The 19,388-nt window shown below is 40.2% G+C and overlaps 1 protein-coding gene across 2 annotated transcripts in view; it reads left to right on the plus strand.

Moving 5' to 3' along the window:
* The window catches only part of LOC125453778 (rho GTPase-activating protein 15-like), a 729,405-nt gene that overhangs the window by 335,518 nt on the left and 374,499 nt on the right, over positions 1-19,388 (plus strand). The window lies entirely within an intron of this gene.

Below are 19,388 nucleotides of genomic sequence, written 5' to 3' on the forward strand. Positions count from 1 at the left end.
AATCTTTAAATGTAAAGTAAATGAAAACCCGAGGTGAAAGACTAGTAAACTGTTCCAAAATGGTTGCAAGGGATTGCACAGAGCCTTCTGTGGTAATTTACAAGTTCAGAGTTAGAAGTGGTAAAATACTAAACAATAGGTGGCCTCCTTCTGAGTTTCTTGTGAAGATAAGTTATCTACAGTTATCTTCAGAGGAGTTTAAATTACTTATCTGATTTCTCAGAATAAAGAAAAGGTTTAGGAATATCTCAGTGGGACATCCTGTTGTGCCGCATTGCCACAAAGATAGATTGCAGGAAGGTTGATTTTGGAAGTATGTTTTCTCTTGGAGTATGAGTCAGCTTCAGAATAGCTTTGGGGATCAGAGAGAGAATTTATCAGGACCTGTAGATAATAGTAAAGAGCTATCAGAAACCATGGGCTTTTTCTGACCTTGGAGTCACTGAGAAAGAAAGAGGTGAGGGACATACTTGAACTGGGATGTTGACAATCATGAGATTCTTAAGGAGAGTTGAGTTGTTTTAACTTGTGAAAGGACGCCAAGAAATATCACACTTAAGACAATAGCAGGAATACTGATCAGAATCAGTGAATTCCTGAGAACTATGACTTGTGTTAGCTTGGTTCAAGAGAAAGTAGGGGAAATTTTCCAAGGAAAAGCACTTGTTTGAGGAACAGAACAATGCACAATATTTCAAATGTGTTCCAACCAAGGATCTGTATAAAATCTATTTATATTATATGTACTGGAAATAAATCCCACTATTTGCCCTTTCTCTTACCTTATCAACCCGCATGGTTATTTTGAGAAGTTCAAATTTAGATCAGCCTCAAATTTAAGATTCTCAAATCCCTCCATTGCCTCACCACACCCGACCAGTGTAACCCAGACTTCTATGAATCTGGTATTCCTCCAATTCTGAGGCTTTCTGTATTCTTGATTTCTATCATCTAATTAAACTCACCAAAGGAGGAGGAATCATAACTATGCCTTTTCCCATTTTACGTACGGTGCAAAAGATAAAACTGAAGCATTCACAGTAATCTTCAGCCAGAAATACAGAGTAGATGATCCAACTCATCCTCTTCCAGGGGACCCAGCATCACAGACTTCAGTCTTCAGCCAGTTCAATTCATTCCATGTGATAACCAGAAATGGTTGGAGGTACTGGATACTGTAAAGTTTACAGGCTCAACAACATTCCAGCAATAGTGCTGAAGATTTGTGCTCCAGAACTTACCGCCCCTCTAGCTGAGCTCTTCCAGCATACTTACAACACCAGCATCTACATGCCATTTTGAAAAATTGCCCAGGTATGTCCTGTACTCAAAAAGTAGGAGAAGTCCAACCTGGCAAATTATCACCCTATCAGTCTACTCTCAATCATCAGGAACGTGATGGAAAGTGTTATCAATTATGGTATCATGCTGCACCTGCTCAGCAGATGCCATATTTGGCTTCCATGGGGACCATCCAGTTCCTGACCTCATTACAGCCTTGCTTAAAATATGGACAAAAGCACTGAACTTTAGAAATGAGGTGAGAGTGACAGCCCTTGACGTCAAGGGCTCAGGCCATGAATAATGCAGTGAAAAACTCACCTCCTGACTCCCCAAAGCCTGCCCAAAATCTACAAGGCACAAATCAGGAATGTGATTCAATACTCCCCCCTTTACCTGGATGAGTGCAGCTCCAAAAACACTTAAGAAGCTGGACACTATCCAGGGCAAAGCAGCCTGCTTGATTGACACTACATCCACAAGCATCCACTCCCTCCCTCAGTAGCGGCAGTGTGTACTGTCTACAAGATGCACTGTAGAAATTCAACAATGATCCTCAGAAGGCACCTTCCAAAACCATGGCCACTTCCATTTTGAAGGACAAGAGCAGCAGATACATGGGAGTACTACCACCTGCAAGTTTCCCTCCAAGTCACTCACCATCCTGACTTGGAACAACACTGTAGTTCCTTCCCTCTCAGCATTGCGGGTCTACCTACAGCACATGGACTGCAGCAATTTTAAAAAGCAGCTTACCACCACCTTCTCAAAGGAAACAAACGCTGCCACTCGTGGCATCCGTGTCCCACAACTGAATAAAAACCTCTTAGTACATACTTTGTTTGGCTCAGTGCCCCAGTTTTCAGGAAAAGGAAACTAACCAGAATCACTCCCCCTGGTGACTGCCCAGGTGCCCAATATGAGAAGTTTCATGTGCGTGTGAAGTAAATAAGTTTAACTTTAGGTTTAACTTTAGTTGCATTACCTTGATAGTGATACAGCTTGCGATTACTCTACCTCACAATTGAACACGGTCACTTTAGGAAAAAATACAAGCAATTTATGACTTCTGCAAGGGAGCACAGAGATGAATGGGGGGGGGGGACTTGTTCAGTTATGAGTTATGCAGTTACTTCTTCTGAGCACAGTAAAAGAGGGTTAGGTACTGCCACTGCTATTTGGCACATGCGGTTCACTGTCTTTGATGGCATTTGATTAATTTTCTACATAAATAATTTTCAAAGAGAGGTTATCTGGCTGAACAAGTGGCAGAATCTATTATTAGGTGTCATCATGTTCATAGTTGCTTGGTACATGCATTCAGAGTACTGATTGTAAAATTTGATTGCGCCTCCTGCGGACCTCTTGCTGCTGGTTGTTAATGGATGTGTCATTTGAGGTTTGAACTTGGCTTGAAATCCATTTACCTTTGCTGTTGGGGACCTAGAGGACAAGTGATTTCTAGTTGCTTTCATCAGACTCTAATTTCAGCTGTGGTGTTAGTAAATGCCAGAGAGCCCTGCTCCACCTCAGCCTGTTTCCAAAGTTTTTATATAAATAGATGTTTTGTGAGTTCCTGGGTCTCTACTACAGTATGAACCTGCTTTTAGGCACCCATTTAATAACACTTAGAGGAATACTTTACCTATCTACAATATTATCCAAATATAGAATAGAATAGAATAGATAATTTATTGTCACTTGTATTTTTCACCAAAAAAATCAAAAGTTCTTAAGTTGCCATACTATGTTGCCTATATCTCACAAGGGTTATGTTTGCCGAGCATGATTGAATAGTAAGATTGTTCTGTTGAAAACTTACAGAAAGAGATGAAAATGTTAAATATTCTGATATTTGGCAAAATATAGCATGAAAATATAAAAATGAAAAGATTTTGAAATTTAAACAGCAGGGCAGTTAGATTGCTGATAATGCATAGTGGAGTTGACTAGCTATAGGGATACAAATGCAGCACTGATACTGTTTATTTCTTCCCTGCCTTGTCAGCAGTAGTGCTGGACTTACATTCTGAGAAAGGGCAGAGCTAGGCAAAATGTCTTGCAGATACTGACAACAGAACTATATTAACTTGGCAAATAATTTGGTAAAATCAAACTACAAAACGTATCATAAACTGTGTAACAGCCTTCCTTTCTGGGCATGACAAATGGTCTGAATGATACTTCTGCTGAGTTCTTAATTATGTAACATTTATGTGCAAAAGTATTTTAAAACCTGGTTTGAATGTTTTGTGTAAAAATGCTAACACAATCATAATATTAGCTGATGGAGATATATTTCAATTGTCTTCAACCTTCCTGGGTGAGGAGAAAAACAATTTTGACCCAGCCTCTAGTAGTGAGGGATGCATAAGTGTTCACTTTTACGTTTCTGTGATAATGTTACAGCAAAAAACCTCTCCACTCACCATGCTCACTCATAAAGAATGATTACTTAGGTGAGGTACAAAGGATTGCCAACAGCCGTGGAAACCATATCGCAGCAATAGTTATTAGCATTGTGTGATGTGTCAACACCACAGTCACCTTGGTGAAAGCTACATCAGACAGAGTTGTTGCCACCATTCTCGTTTTATATTGAGTTCAAATGGCCTTACTGTTCCAGCATGATAGAGAATATCTACTCAGCAATCTAAAGCAAGGAGGCTATTGCCCTGAATAAAATGTAGCCTGTTGCATGTTAGCATAATTAATATGATAGAGATTGTTACCAAGACTATGAACAAGATCTACATGGTGAGTTTATCACCTACAAGATCTATTACCTGGCCCAAATTTGTATCATATATTGGTTGATATTTAAAATACTCTTAAGTATTCCTCGGAAACTTTCGTGTTATACAACATTCAGAAGGCAATTATTCAGTAACGCGTTTGATAAGGTTCATGTTAGGCTGATGGAGAAAGTGAGGTTGCATGGGCTCCAGGGTGTACGACCTACATGGATAGAGAACTGGCTGGCAACAGAAGACAGAGAGTTGTCGTGGAAAAGAGTTTCTCAAAATAGAAAACTTGACCAGTGGTGTTCCACAGGGATCCGTGTTGGGAACACTATTGTTCATGATGTACATAAATGATTTGGAGGAAGGCATAGATGATCTGATTAGCAAGTTTGCAGATGACACTAAGATTGGTGGAGTAGCAGATAGTGAAGGGGACTGTTGGAGAATGCAGCAGAATATAGACAGATTGGAGAGTTGGGGCGGAGAAAAGGCAGATGGAGTTCAATCCAAGCAAATGTGAGGTGATGCATTTTGGAAGATTCAATTCAATAGTGAACTGTACAATAAATGGAAAAGCTGTGGGGAAAATTGATGCACAGAGAGATCTGGGTGTTCAGGTCCATTGTACCCTGAAAGCCGCAACACAAGTCGATAGATCAAGATGGCATATAGCATGCTTTCATTCATCAGATGGGGTATTGAGTACAAGAGTTGGCAGGTCATGTTACAGGCATATAGGACTTTGGTTCGACCACATTTGGAATACTGCATACAGTTCAGGTCACCACATTACCAAAACGATGTGGATGCTTTGGAGAGGTGCAGAGGAGGTTCACCAGGATATTGCCTGGCATGGAGGGCAGTAGCTATGAAGAGAAGCTGAGTAGATTAGGATTATTCACATTAGAAAGATGGAGGTTGGGTGAGGGGGCAACTGATTGAGGTCTACAAAATGAAAGGTATAGACAGGGTAGTAAGAAGCCTTTTCCCAGAGTGGGGGACTCATTTACCACAGGTCATGATTTCAATGCGAGAGGGGAAAAGTGGAAAGTTTCTTTACACAAAGGGTGGTGGGTGCCTGGAATGCGTTGCCAGCAGAGGTGATAGAGACGGGTACGATAGCATCATTTAAAATGTATCTAGAGAGATACATGAATGGGCAGGGAGCAAAGCGATACAGATCCTTGGAAAATAGACGTCATGTTTAGAGAGAGGATCTGGAACGGCACAGGCTTGGAGGGCTGAAGGGCCTGTTCCTGGCTGTAATTTTCATTTCTCTTTGTTTGATTGAGAAATTACCAATTATTAGATAAATGGATTCAACACGCCATTATATACGTAACAAGTTAACTATAGGTAAATGCTGAATATATACATACCACAAGCAAATTGAGATCCTCAGTGTATGAAAGTATTTCTGTTCAGTATTTGCAATGCTCCAGGTAGTTCCCTTCTTCATCCTGTAACTCAATGTTGTGGTCTTGATTTTTCCCAGTCAATCTCGACTTTAATATCTTCTAGCTTTGAAATATACAGAAAAAAAGTTGGCATTTTAAAGTCAGTGTGATGTGAAAGAAGCCATTCCAGCAAAACAGCAATTTTGAGTATCTAATTTAGAGATATAATGAAGATCTGCATGTAAGCATGTACAGATATTGCCACGCTAGTTATAGATTTAACTACAGAATATAAATCAGAACTGAACAAATGATTACTTTGCATTAAATTGCTGTTACTATTTCTTAGTCTTAATTTCCAATAGACAGTAAAATGGGTGAAATCTGGTGGGATGGAACAGGGCTCGGGAGAGCAAGAATAGAAAGCAAATTTAAATGTGGAGTGAAATATTCAGCAGCAGTATTTAGTTCCTAATTGCACACTTGAGCAGAATACTCCATGCTTCATGTAATCACTTTATAGCAGGACTGATTAAGTAAAGAAGATGAAATTCATCCATACCTGTAATCTATATCAGCCTTGGCCATGTTGTTAAAGATACTATTTGCTGTTCTCATGTATGTACTGTTCAACGTATTCCTATCTCAATTCTGTTAACGGACACAGAAAATTAACATCAGGATGAAAACACACACAGCATCATGCATCAATATCTGAAAAGGAGCTGTGCCACCTCAACAATGTTATTGAGTCCCCAGGTGAGAGTAGTAAAGAAGTTCTATATATACACATCTACATTGTACTTTAATTGCTTTTTGTAAATTTAACTATGAAGAAAGGCTACCAATAAACAACAGCATGATACCCATGTTGGGAGGTGATATTTTATTCATTCATGACTCAGTTGTTAGCACTCTCGACTCTGAATCAGAGGTTTACGGGTTCAAATCACCCACAAGGAACATGTGCACAAAAACTCAGAATCTTTCATCGGCAAGTTGGGTTCACAAATTCAGGAGAATTCCCATCTCCATGAGCCTTAGTTTTACAAGTGGCTGCTCTAATGACTGCTTTTAGGTGAGGAGTCTACATTGGAAGCTGAGCTGAGTGACTCCAGAAGAAGAGCACAGACAGTGGTTGAAGAGATAATCTTGGCACAATGCCTGCCTTTCTGCATGGTATTGCAGTATCAAAAAGAAACATATCCTGGCACTCAAATCCTCACCCCTAATACTCCTTCATCACCACGTACTCCCCATATCCCATAGATGATAATCTGTGCACCTGATGCCCTGTACCCACCCATTCCATTTCATATCTTCCATGCCAACCATGATAATCTATGTCCACTCCATTTTTTTGATGCCCATTATTTGATTTTAATATTTGGGAGATTCTTGGTTAAAATGCTTTTAAAAGGAAAGACATGGATTTAAAAATGGTCTCAGTGATCACCTGACCAAAAATTGAGCCAAGCTCCAGGAAACCCATGTGAAATAAGTTAAATTGTCTGAAATTAACCATTTTATCAAGGGGGACTTAAGCTAGTCATGTGTGAAGAAACTCACATCTCCTATTTCTAACTTACATGTGTGTGATAAGTTGCACATATTTGAGATAAAACCCTCATCTGCAAATATCCAGTTTGGAAGCAATAACCCCAGACAGGGGAATATAGGAATGAGCAGTATTTCAAGCAACTGCTTTAGTAGACCATTTGAGATGAATTTGTAATAGCAGAACATAAGGGCAAAGAAATCATTACCAAAGCAAATTAAAGAAACGTCTGAACACTGAGAACTCAAAGATGCCTGTTTTATTCGAGGCAATTGCTAATGCAGGACACCATTAATGAACCGTAGTCTCAAGTTAAAGCTTAACACCTCAAGGACACCTTAGGGTCTTTAAATTGCATGTTCTTTTATCTTCTCTTTCAAACTGGACATTATGCCCTTGTGTTCATGTGTGTGTGTTTTTGATGTTGCATCAATTATTATTCTCAAGGTTAGTAAGTAATAAGATGGCTCTTCCTTTCAACAAAGAAAACTTTGTAATTGGCTTTAATTTGTTTCTGGTGAACTCATTAACTACATTTTAATTGCAGTGAATTATAGTTATATGCTAAATACTGAAGTATTCACACCTACTCACCCTCTAATAACAAAATTGAGACTCAGCTCAAAAATGTTCCAAAAGAATAACAAATAAAGAAATATTTTAGGAATGTTGGATTTATATAGAAGGTGCAGGGGCGAGAGTGAATTAGCAACTCAAAGAGAGAATAAAATTAAGGAAAATCTAAAGATATTTTATAATGAGAAAAAATGTTTTCACCCAAATGGCGATGGGTGTCTAGAATTTGTCTCCCAGTTTGCTAATTGAGTTGGAAACCCTCAACTGAATTTGATGTGACAATGATAAATCAACTCAAGCCAAATCAAAATCATTGAAAAGGAATTTGGATTTGCATGGAAAGACATATAACATGCAAGATTACAGTCAGATTAGAACGTACAAAAATTTTATATAACCAGTGCAGAGATGATTGGCTGACCACTTTCTGTGCTGCAACTTTCCAAAGTCCCAAAGTTCTATTGAAAGAGTTTGATTGATGGAAATTTATTTTAAAATTTAACTGCAACAATATTTTCTTAGATCTGTAAAATTAAAGCACTCCCATGTTAACAGTTGACATTATAGTCTTGTAGGACATGATAACTTATTAAAAATTCACAGTGCTGCCCATCAAAGAATTAGAAAGGGTAGCCATACACTTACAGTTGAAACTCTGCCTGAAAGTCAGGGAAACAGATCTTGCAAAGCTGGTGGTGAAACATCTCGAATTAGAAATTGTTGATACCAAAACAGATAAAGTAAAATCGGAGCAGCTAAGATTAGAATTGGAATTCTAATTGAAAAAAAAGAGGAAAGGGAATTCTAGGAATAAAAATGAGAAATAGAAAGAAGCAGCAATTAGAAAGATTAAGGGAATAGGGACAGGAGGATAATACAGAGACATGATTCTAAGAAAGCGAAAGAAAAGAGAGTAAACATTGAAATGGATAATAAAATGTGAGGCTGGATGAACACAGCAGGCCAAGCAGCATCTCAGGAGCGCAAAAGCTGACGTTTCGGGCCTAGACGCTTCATCAGAGAGGGGGATGGGGTGAGGGTTCTGGAATAAATAGGGAGAGAGGGGGAGGCGGACCGAAGATGGAGAGAAAAGAAGATAGGTGGAGAGAGTATAGGTGGGGAGGTAGGGAGGGGATACGTCAGTCCAGGGAAGACGGACAGGTCAAGGAGGTGGGATGAGGTTAGTAGGTAGGAGATGGGGGTGCGGCTTGGGGTGGGAGGAAGGGATGGGTGGGAGGAAGAACAGGTTAGGGAGGCAGAGACAGGTTGGACTGGTTTGGGGATGCAGTGGGTGGAGGGGAAGAGCTGGGCTGGTTGTGTGGTGCAGTGGGGGGAGGGGACGAACTGGGCTGGTTTAGGGATGCAGTTGGGGAAGGGGAGATTTTGAAGCTCGAGAAGTCCACATTGATACCATTAGGCTGCAGGGTTCCCAAGCGGAATATGAGTTGCTGTTCCTGCAACCTTCGGGTGGCATCATTGTGGCACTGCAGGAGGCCCATGATGGACATGCCATCTAAAGAATGGGAGGGGGAGTGGAAATGGTTTGCGACTGGGAGGTGCAGTTGTTTGTTGCGAGCCGAGCGGAGGTGTTCTGCAAAGCGGTCCCCAAGCCTCCGCTTGGTTTCCCCAATGTAGAGGAAGCCACACCGGGTACAGTGGATGCAGTATACCACATTGGCAGATGTGCAGGTGAACGTCTGCTTAATGTGGAATGTCATCTTGGGGCCTGGGATAGGAGTGAGGGAGGAGGTGTGGGGGCAAGTGTAGCATTTCCTGCGGTTGCAGGGGAAGGTGCCAGGTGTGGCGGGGTTGGAGGGCAGTGTGGAGCGAACAAGGGAGTCACGGAGAGAGTGGTCTCTCCGGAAAGCAGACAGGGGTGGGGATGGAAAAATGTCTTGGGTGGTGGGGTCGGATTGTAGATGGCGGAAGTGTCGGAGGATGATGCGTTGTATCCGGAGGTTGGTGGGGTGGTGTGTGAGAACGAGGGGGATCCTCTTGGGGCGGTTGTGGCGGGGGCGGGGTGTGAGGGATGTGTTGCGGGAAATGTGGGAGACGCGGTCAAGGGCGTTCTCGATCACTGTGGGGGGAAATTTGTTGTCCTTGAAGAAATTGGACATCTGGGATGTGTGGGAGTGGAATGTCTTATCGTGGGAGCAGATGCGGCGGAGCCGAGGAATTGGGAATAGTGGATGGAATTTTTGCAGGAGGGTGGGTGGGAGGAGGTGTATTCTAGGTAGCTGTGGGAGTCGGTGGGCTTGAAATGGACATCAGTTACAAGCTGGTTGCCTGAGATGGAAACTGAGAGATCCAGGAAGGTTAGGGATGTGCTGGAGATGGCCCAGGTGAACTGAAGGTCATCCAGCCTCACATTTTATTATCTTGGATTCTCCAGCATCTGCAGTTCCCATTATCTCTGAAACATTGAAATGGCTTGAGTTAAGAGTGGGAATCCCAGAGAAATGAAATTTCTGCTGAAAAATCACCCTTTATAGATTTAACAGCTGAGATATTTAAGTTTAATTGTTTTGGTGAGGAGTGGTAGACACTATTTTTAGTTAATTTGATAAGTTAGAACAACAGTTAAATTGGCCAGAGAACAAGAAGCATAGATGTTGCAGAGCAGACTGACATGAAAGCTCACATGTTCACTCTTGAACTTGCCTGGGACAAATATAACTAAGAGGCAGCAAAAGGGACTATTATACATTTGTACCAGATGTGTGAGAGACGTATCATCAAAAATTCCATACTCTTAGGAAAGAGTATAGTCAGAAATACCTGAGTTTTGAATTATTTAAGCTACTTTCCTATGAATAGTGGGTAAGAAGACTTAAAATTGAGTCCACATACAAAGATTTTCATGAGGGAAGCCTCAGGAGGTCAAAAAGTCAATTTGTTCTCCCATCTGTATACATGTAGAGAAGATAGCAGGCCCAGAGAGCCATTCTGACTGGTGAACATGTGTTAACACGCAGGCCCTTATATTCAGATAGACTGGGATCTGGAATATTTCACATACCAGAGAGAGGGATAGAGAACAGTAAACATCTTGAGACAAGCTGGAGAGAAAATGTGAGACTGCAGAGAAAGTAACAATTTCCACAACCTTTAAAACAAGAGATTGGGATGCGAGACAGGTGGGAGGCCATCCTAAGTGCTTCTTGCGTGGAAAGCTAGGCCAAATCAAGGAAAATTGTTCGCTGTGGTAGCCCACAGAAACTCATGCCGAAGAATCAAAGCCTGTAATATTAAAGGTGACCAGTGTCTATTCAAGCATGACACTTGAACAGGAGAGATGTCAGGAGTTGGTGTTCAAAGAACTGTGACTTTTGACTTTTATGCAACCAAAGAGGTAAATTAGCCTTGTCTGAGATCCAAGGTTCTCATAGGCTTTGCTGGTTCAAAACAGAAATAAAAATAGGCCAGGCAAGGAAGGACAGCATGTTTCCTTGTCCAGAAGAAAGGACATGAATGAACCAAAAATTTATTTACAACAGTCAACAGTGGTAGACGAACTTTAAATTCAAAACTTTTGGTGAATTTAAATTTCACCATCTGTCATGGCAGGACTCAAACATCATGCTTTTGGAGCATTAGCCTGGGTGCTGGATTATTAGTCCAGTGACATTTCACCACACCATAAAAGATGACTAAACAGCATCAGAGATCTCAATAGCAGATAGAGTCATAGAGTCATATAGTGCAGAAAAAAGCTCTTCAGCCCATTGAGTCTGCACTGACATAACTAACACTGAAGACAAGCTAATCCCAATTTCCTGCACTTGTCCCATATCCTTGAATATTATAGTAATATCCTTGAATGTAATGTTAGCCTCATTGAAGATCCTGTGGAGTTCTGAGGAACATAAGGACATAAGAACTCGGAGCAGGAGTAGGCCATCTGGCCCCTCGAGCCTGCCCCGCCATTTAGCTCAGCTCCACTTACCCACCCATTCACCAATACCCTTAATTCCTTCACTGTTCAAAAATTTATCTAGCCCTGCCTTAAAAAACATTTTCGGAGGTAGCTTTAACTGCTTCACTGGGCAGGGAATTCCACAGATTCACAACCCTTTAGGAGAAGAAGTTCCTCCTGACCTCAGTCCTACATCTGCTTCCCTTTAGTTTGAGGCAATGCCCTCAGTCACAGGAAGAGATACAGTGGAGTAAAGAAAAAGTTGATCATCTATTAGAATAAGAGGAATAAGTTGGGGAATGAAACAAAAAGGAGAGGAAATGAAAAATTCCCAAAATTATACACCACTGGTAGAGACAGTGACATATTAGTGAGATACACAAATATAAATTGACTAGAAAACTCAGTAAGCTTGGCAGCATCTTTGAAGAGAAAGCAGAGTTAATGTTTTGTGTCCCAGTGACCCTTTTTCAGGTTTGAGATAATTAATGAGATGAAGGGTCTTGGCCTGAAACGTCAGCTTTTGTGCTCCTGAGATGCTGCTTGGCCTGCTTCACACTTTGTTATCTTGGATTCTCCAGCATCTGCTGTTCCCATTATTTCTAATGAGATGAATGCTCAGTTACGAATTGGCATTGAAGGAACAGAGCTGAGTTTTAAATCTCAACTAGTTGAATAAGGTTTATGTAAAGTTTGTGTAAAGTTAAATGAAAGTAACCAACTGGACTCAAATCCAGGCACCCTACAAGCTCATCATCCACTGTCCTCCATGAAATCCATTTGGAAAAGTCTTCAAATCTGTGACATGGATTTTAGAAGTGAAGAATTAAAACCCAGATAGGCAACACAGCTGAGGGAACAAGTTCAGTTGCCAGTGCTAAAGAGAGTTTTGAAGTTGTGTTATGTTGAAGATAGTGGATTCACAATATATGTGTGTCTACTTCTGTCCCAACCATTGTACAGTTATTCCACAGTTGTAATGGAGTTCTTCCCTATAAAACACAAGGGAAAAATATTGATTGTCTTCCTTTCTTGTAGTGGGGAGGTGTTATGATAGTGATAAAATATGGACCATCAATTTTTGACTTCCATGTCTCATTTTAATACTTTTTTTATGGACTGAACTGGTTTTGCAAAGCAAACATACTATCTTAAAAATAGCTGCAGTGGTTACCAGAGTAAAACTCCAGGAAATCAATGCAGAATAAATTGAACTAGAATTGACCCTTTTATCAAAACAGACTGAAACTAGACAGATGTGAAGAAATGTACATCACTATCTAGGTGTTAGACCTGTATGATAAGTTTCACACAGTGGAGATGAAAAGCTGACTTGCAATTATCCAGTTAGGAAGCAATAACCACAAACAGAGGAACACACAAATGATTTATATACCAAGCAACTATTTTGGCAGAGCATTGGAGGTGGATTTGTACAGCAGTACAGGAAAGTCTTTTGTTTCTTATTTTGTTTCTAATGAATTTGTGAACTATATTTTAACTGGGTTGAGGTATAGCTGTTTGCTAAAAATGAACATTACTTCTTTGTGGCCATCTGTGGAGATTGAAAGGAGGGAAGTTTATTCTTCTCTCCTTTTCTGGTCAAAACAAAACACAGTTCATAATGCCTCATGTCCTCCATAGCAACCTATATCCTTGTAGATAGCCCAATGGCCCCCATAACTTCTATGCCAAACTATGTCACTTAACCTCCAAGGCCATGTAAAATCCCACTGCTAATTTAATACAAATGTAACCAACTTAGAATTTTCAGCCAGTACATTCCATCAAACAGCTTTTGCCCTTACACCTACCATGTCAACTCTTATCGTATCTAAAATGGATCCTCAGGACACACGAGAAGATGAGAAACAATGTAATGTTGTTTTAAATACGTATTTTAGAGTTCACTTTATTGAAAAAAAATGTCATTCATAAAAACCCATTTTCTGTTTACATTACTTCAACTACATAATGACTTCAAAAAACAAACTTTTCATTCAGCTACACAATCTCTCATAAAAACAAGCATGGGAATTATGTTATACTCCTGTTTCAAATAGTCTCCAACTGCTTGAGATATCACTCAAACTATGCAATGGCAGGCACCTGCTGTGATAACGGATGATTGTAAAAATAGTCATGCAGCAATGAAAATCCTGAGACTACATCAACAGTGAAACAGCAAGTTTTTTTTAGTACTTAGATATATATTTCAAAGATTTAAAAGGAAGGAGTTGTAAGTGTTTTGACAGATTGACAGCCTCCTTTGACAGTTGCTGTTCACAGTTACTCTTGACAGTTTTGACAGGTCTTCTTGACAAGTCCTCTGCATCATGGGTTTTGTCACTTTTGGAATTAGGTTTTGACAGGTTTATTGACAGCTTGAATGAACTTGACAGTTGATGAATTAATGCACTTTTTTTTCACACTCATGACTACTTTTAACCATTCCAAAGGGCATTCACCTCCTCTGAAGTTCACATCACCTTGCATAAAGGTCACCTGTTCCTCCCCAAAGGTAGGCTAACGTCCCGAATGAGGCCCTAGGACCATATACAAAGCCGAATGCTGCCTATCCAATGAAATACATAAAATTCAGATCGGCTGAAGTTGAGGGTGATGCATTCGGATTTAATTGAATGAGTCCACTAGGCATCAAATTCACAAACATGGCACCATTCAGTATCAAAGATTCAATATCTTTTATCTTACCAGCAGACTTCTTTTTTTTGCAGCAGTAAGGAGCAGTATTTCTCAGAAGGCCTTTAGAATCCCTTGCCACCAATCCAAGGGTGTCTCACTAAAAAGAACATCTGGGCAGCATTCTGCCTGTTCATTCTACTGTACAGATTAGATGGTTGGTGTATGGCATTAGATACTGAAGTTGAAATCGCCTCAGGCAGATTTCTACCATGCCCACTCAGACCATTTGGGCAGGAAACACAAAATAATGCATGAATACAGTGCTGGCTAAACATATCTAAGACCAGATGCCCTGCCCATTCCCTATGGGCTACATCCAACATCCAGCATGTCACAAAGTTAAAACTCAGCCCATTAACTTTGGAAAGAAATTAACTGCAATCCATTTTCTTTTCATAAAGCAAAGGCAGATTGGTCTTGACATGAAAGTTATATGCCTGGTTGCAGCCTCAGATTAATGTGAGGGCTCCACTCATTCCTTTTAGACTTTATTTTATTAAATAATACCTGTCAGCTGTTGTCTGATCCCAGAAAAGGGGGCAGGTTTTCCAGGTCATTCTGCCATCTGTCAGATAAAGCTCATCTGTCCTTCCACATAACCACCTGATCTGCGCTAACAGGCCTCAGAGGGAGGCTTGCTTTATAGGCCTACTGGGAGCCGCTGGAAGAGTCTGTGTGAGGACATCACCTGTGATTCTCAGATTTAATTATCACTGAGTAGATGAAGATGTTCAACACAGTCTGGAAAATATTGTTAATCCACACTGTGACTCAATTTTGTCAACTTGCTTATTAGCAACTGAATGGGAAATAGAACCTGACATAAATTACAGCATTGAAAAAGGTATTGAATTTTGTTTTCCTTTTAAAAGCTGCTTACACCGTATGCATCATTAATCAAATCAAAATTTTAGTGACTAATCGCCAGTCTGAAGGAAGGATTTAGGCAAAGAACAGCAGATTTCCTTGCTGATTGAAATCTAAAAACTAGTTTCTCAGGCTAAATCAGGTTAGTTAACCTTTCTTAAATCCAGTAAGTATATGTAAACCTGACCAATATGATTAGTCAGTGATTAGGTGAACTGATTTAGGCAGTGCTTTATTTGTAATCTGTGATCCACCTGTAAGCCATTGAAAAGCAGCATCTGTTGTTCAGATAAACATTTGGCTCCAGTTTTTACTGAACAATGCAAAACCCCTTCAATTTGCATCAGATGTATCACATATCCTTAAAATGATAACACTCAGTACGTCCCTGCCCACAAGCCATGTTGAAAACAATTTATGACTATTACATTCTGTGGTATTTGAAAAGGGGCCAACAACAGGATGGTAAAAGTACAAAATGTTATTATTCATCCATTAACTGATTATTAGTTACAATTGACTGATCACAAAACATGTAGTTGTTGCACACTTAATAAAACATGTAATCACGTTGGCAATAAGAGCATTTTTCTCCAATAACTTTATGACATTGGTTAGAGAGGGAGGGTTTCTCAGTAAGGCACATTCTTGATGTTTTATAGCAGATGAAAGAGTTCAGGGATCATGCTTGGAACATGGATGACCTTCCGCACAATAGTATTACAACACATTCTGTATATAATAATGTATCAGAATATTTCAATTAACTTGAGAATAACATTGTCAAATAATGTAAATAAGTTACAACCAACTAATGACCAATCACTGTGTTAATGTTCCCAGATCATGTTTGGATTATTCCTGTGTTCCCTGGATGTTTTATCCTGTTCTTTCTTTTATACCCTTGAGAAACCAAGCCAATCAAGAAAAGTTAGGATACAGTGGAGATATAATTTTAATGCATTTTCTAATCAACTGTTCAGAGATTCTACTGTACAGCACCGGAGCAGGTGAAATTTTCCCAAATCCTCCTGGCTCAGGGGAGGGGACACTACCACAATGCAACAAAAGTCACTAGTTAAAATACGTAGTAAGATATCCTATCTGCCACTTATCCCCTATGTTGTGTTATTCCCAATGTTTCTTTAATGAAACTTCATTTCATGTTGTTGGGAGAAATGAAATAATCTTCACATATCATTTGGCTCTTGTACTTTGCATCAATTACCTTTCCCTGGCATAATCACGGGGATAATTGGTGTTCGAATTATGAACTTGTCAGTCCTTCTGTTGCACAGTTACTACAGCTAGTGAAATTGTCTCTTCCTGATGGAAAATCCCTTGAGAGACACTTGACATGTTCTTTGACCAGCAACGTAACACATCGGAAGCTATAAACTCCATTGAACTTCTATAAACTGACAGAACTATTAACCTGAATTTTCTCAAGACAGTCGAAATCCACTACTCGGGCTGAAAGTGAAAGGAGACCTGCTTCAGCAGGCCAGCCTAAGGAGTGGGGAGTGGTTGGGGGTGGGTAGTACTCCTGTTGTGGCCAATTACAGGGCTGCAGAACCAACTAAGTAAAGCAGCCAACTCTAAGACCTGCCGGTCCAATCAGACCAAGCGTCCGGTTGCAAAGAAGGATACCTCAATGAGCAAGGTGTCTTCAAACATTAAGTATAGGAGTTGGGACATCATGTTGTGCCTGTAAAGGACTTTGGTGAGACTATCTTTAGAATACTGCACACAATTCTGGTCACCCTTCGCAGGCAGGATGTTGCTAAACTTGAGAGAGTACAGAAATGATTTACAAGGATATTGCCAGTGTTGGAGTGTTTGAGTCAAAGGGGAGGTTGATTAGACTGGGCTATATTCCCTGGAGCTTCGAAGGCTGGAAAGTGACCTTATAGCAGATTATAAAATCATGGGGGGCATGGTTTAAGTGAATAACCAATGTTTCTTTCCTAGGGAAGGGGGAGTCCATAGCTATAGGGGATAGGCTTAAATTAAAAAGGGAAAGATTTAAAAGGGACCGAGAGGCAACATTTTAGTGCAAAGGGTAATGCATGTATAGAATGTGCTGCCAGAGAAATTGGGGGAAGCTGGTACAAATACATCATTTGAAAGGAGTTTTCGTGGGTTCATGAATAGGAAGGGTTTAGAGAGATTTGTGCCAAATGCTAGCAAATGGAATTAGATCAGTTTGGGATATCTGGTCAGCATGGACAAATTGGGCCAAAGGGCCTGTTTCTGTACTGTATGACTCTATGACTCTGTAAAGAGGGGGAAGTACAGTTTGACAAAACTAGGGTTTGACAGGTTGATCCTGGCAATCAGACAGGGTATTCATGAAGCACACATGGAGGGACAGCCATTACTGCTAAAGGCCCCTCACTGGGTCATGAACCATCCAAAAATCAGCTCATCCCAAAAACTGCTGGACAGCTGATAGGTTCTGCTGCTGGTTACCTCATACGTCAAGGAAGTGAGGTGGGAAGTGGCCCTTAATTGGCCACCTAATTAGTTTAATTTCTCTCCAAACAGTCAGCCCACCTGCTACCCTTCCTGGCATTGGCAAACAGCGTGGAAGTGGGAGGATACTATCAAACACCTTTCCATGCCATTTTGACAAACTTCCTGCCTCACAGACTCTCGCCAAAGGTAAAACACTATTCTAGGCAGAACATTCTCTATTCTGTTTCTACATACAACCTGAACATCATGTAACTGGAACAGATGCGCTGGATAGGAAATGGAAACTAATGCACTCACAGTTACTATCTTCTAAATACAGGCCTTGCATCTATCAAATATGCTGCCTACATAGTTACAGTGTTCAAGAGCTAAAGAAGCAATATAGAGAGAATTAGTTCTGCTGATTTAATGCACAGGTGCAGAAAAGCCAAGCATAACAAATTGGTTATAAAACTTTGGACATTGTTGGTGTACTTGCAAGGTCAAGCTGTTGCATACAGTGTGCATTTTGTTTTCAGAGGAATAATCTTCTGAAATACAACTGTAGAATAGATTACAGTGTGTTTTCATCTCTTCAGAGTAATGAAAATTGTATGGATAAAGCTGTGGTTTGAGAGACTTCCATTGCACCCCACTCCTGCACTAAAACATAAAAGGTTTTCTGCGACTTGCCGAAGTTTATGTCAAAATGTGGAGTCATAGAATGTCATAAATCAAGAAAGTGACGCAGGTGCAAATGTATTCAGGCTACTTTCACAGGTGAAATAAGTCAATAATGCTCTGCTACTGATGTAATTTATTCTGCAGCTGGTTTTATTTAAAGGGACAAAACCATTCTGAAAATAAAAATGCTTCATTAATCTTTTCCTTGCTTTGTTTTTGTTGGGGAGAGAACTATAGATGATTGTCCTCTGCAGATTTAATGCCATCCACGGAATAACTACTTGCATTGAGATTTTAGATGTAGCCACTATTAATTGAGCTCTATAACAACAATGTTTCTGAGGAGAAATAAAAATTCAGGGTAAGGATGAAATGGCATTGCTGGGACTAAATAAGCATTGCAGTGAGCTGGCATCAACATGATCAGCTGAATGACCTTTTCTGTCCTGTCACCATTCTGTGATTCCATGATTTGTAGTCATATAATGTTTGGAACATAAATTGTCAGAAGAGATTTCACAAAAATTTAATCAGACAAAAAGTTGACGCAAAACCAAAGGTGGAAATGTAATGAAATTTTGTACAAAGAGATAGTTTTAAGGAGGATCATAAAGGAGGAGACAGGTGAAGCAGTTCAGGACTGAATTCCCAAACTGTGATCTACACAGCTAATAGTGTTGTTCTAAAGATTTGCTGAAGAAAGTGGGGATGCATTGAAGGTCAGAGGTTCTGGACCACAGAGTTCATAAAGAGATGTCAGGCTTAGAGAAGTCTCGGAGATAGGACAGAGTACGGTTATGAAGAGGTTCTAATACGAAGACGAGAATTTGCATTTAAATAAAAATAGCAGTGCAGGTCAACAAGCAAGCAGGTGACTGTTGAGCAGTAATTAATGTGGGTTATAATATAGTGACACAGACTTTCGACCAGCCCATCTGAGAATTTCTATTGCAACATAAGAGAATGGAATGTAAGAGGTAAGCCAATTCAGTGTTGCAAGTGTCAAGGCTGGAAAAGAGGGAAAAATGGATGAAAGATTTATGACAAAATGGTCTGAGATATGGTGGACACAGTCTATGTTAGTGAGATGGTAGCAACGAGTTTAGGAAGAGAGTATACTCTCAGATAGACAGCTTGATATTAAATGTGATGCCAAAGTTGTGAAAAATATGATTCACTATAAAAGCAGGACACCTCACTGT

Source organism: Stegostoma tigrinum, chromosome 7 (genome assembly GCF_030684315.1).
Source record: "Stegostoma tigrinum isolate sSteTig4 chromosome 7, sSteTig4.hap1, whole genome shotgun sequence".
NCBI classification, from domain to species: Eukaryota; Metazoa; Chordata; class Chondrichthyes; order Orectolobiformes; family Stegostomatidae; genus Stegostoma; species Stegostoma tigrinum.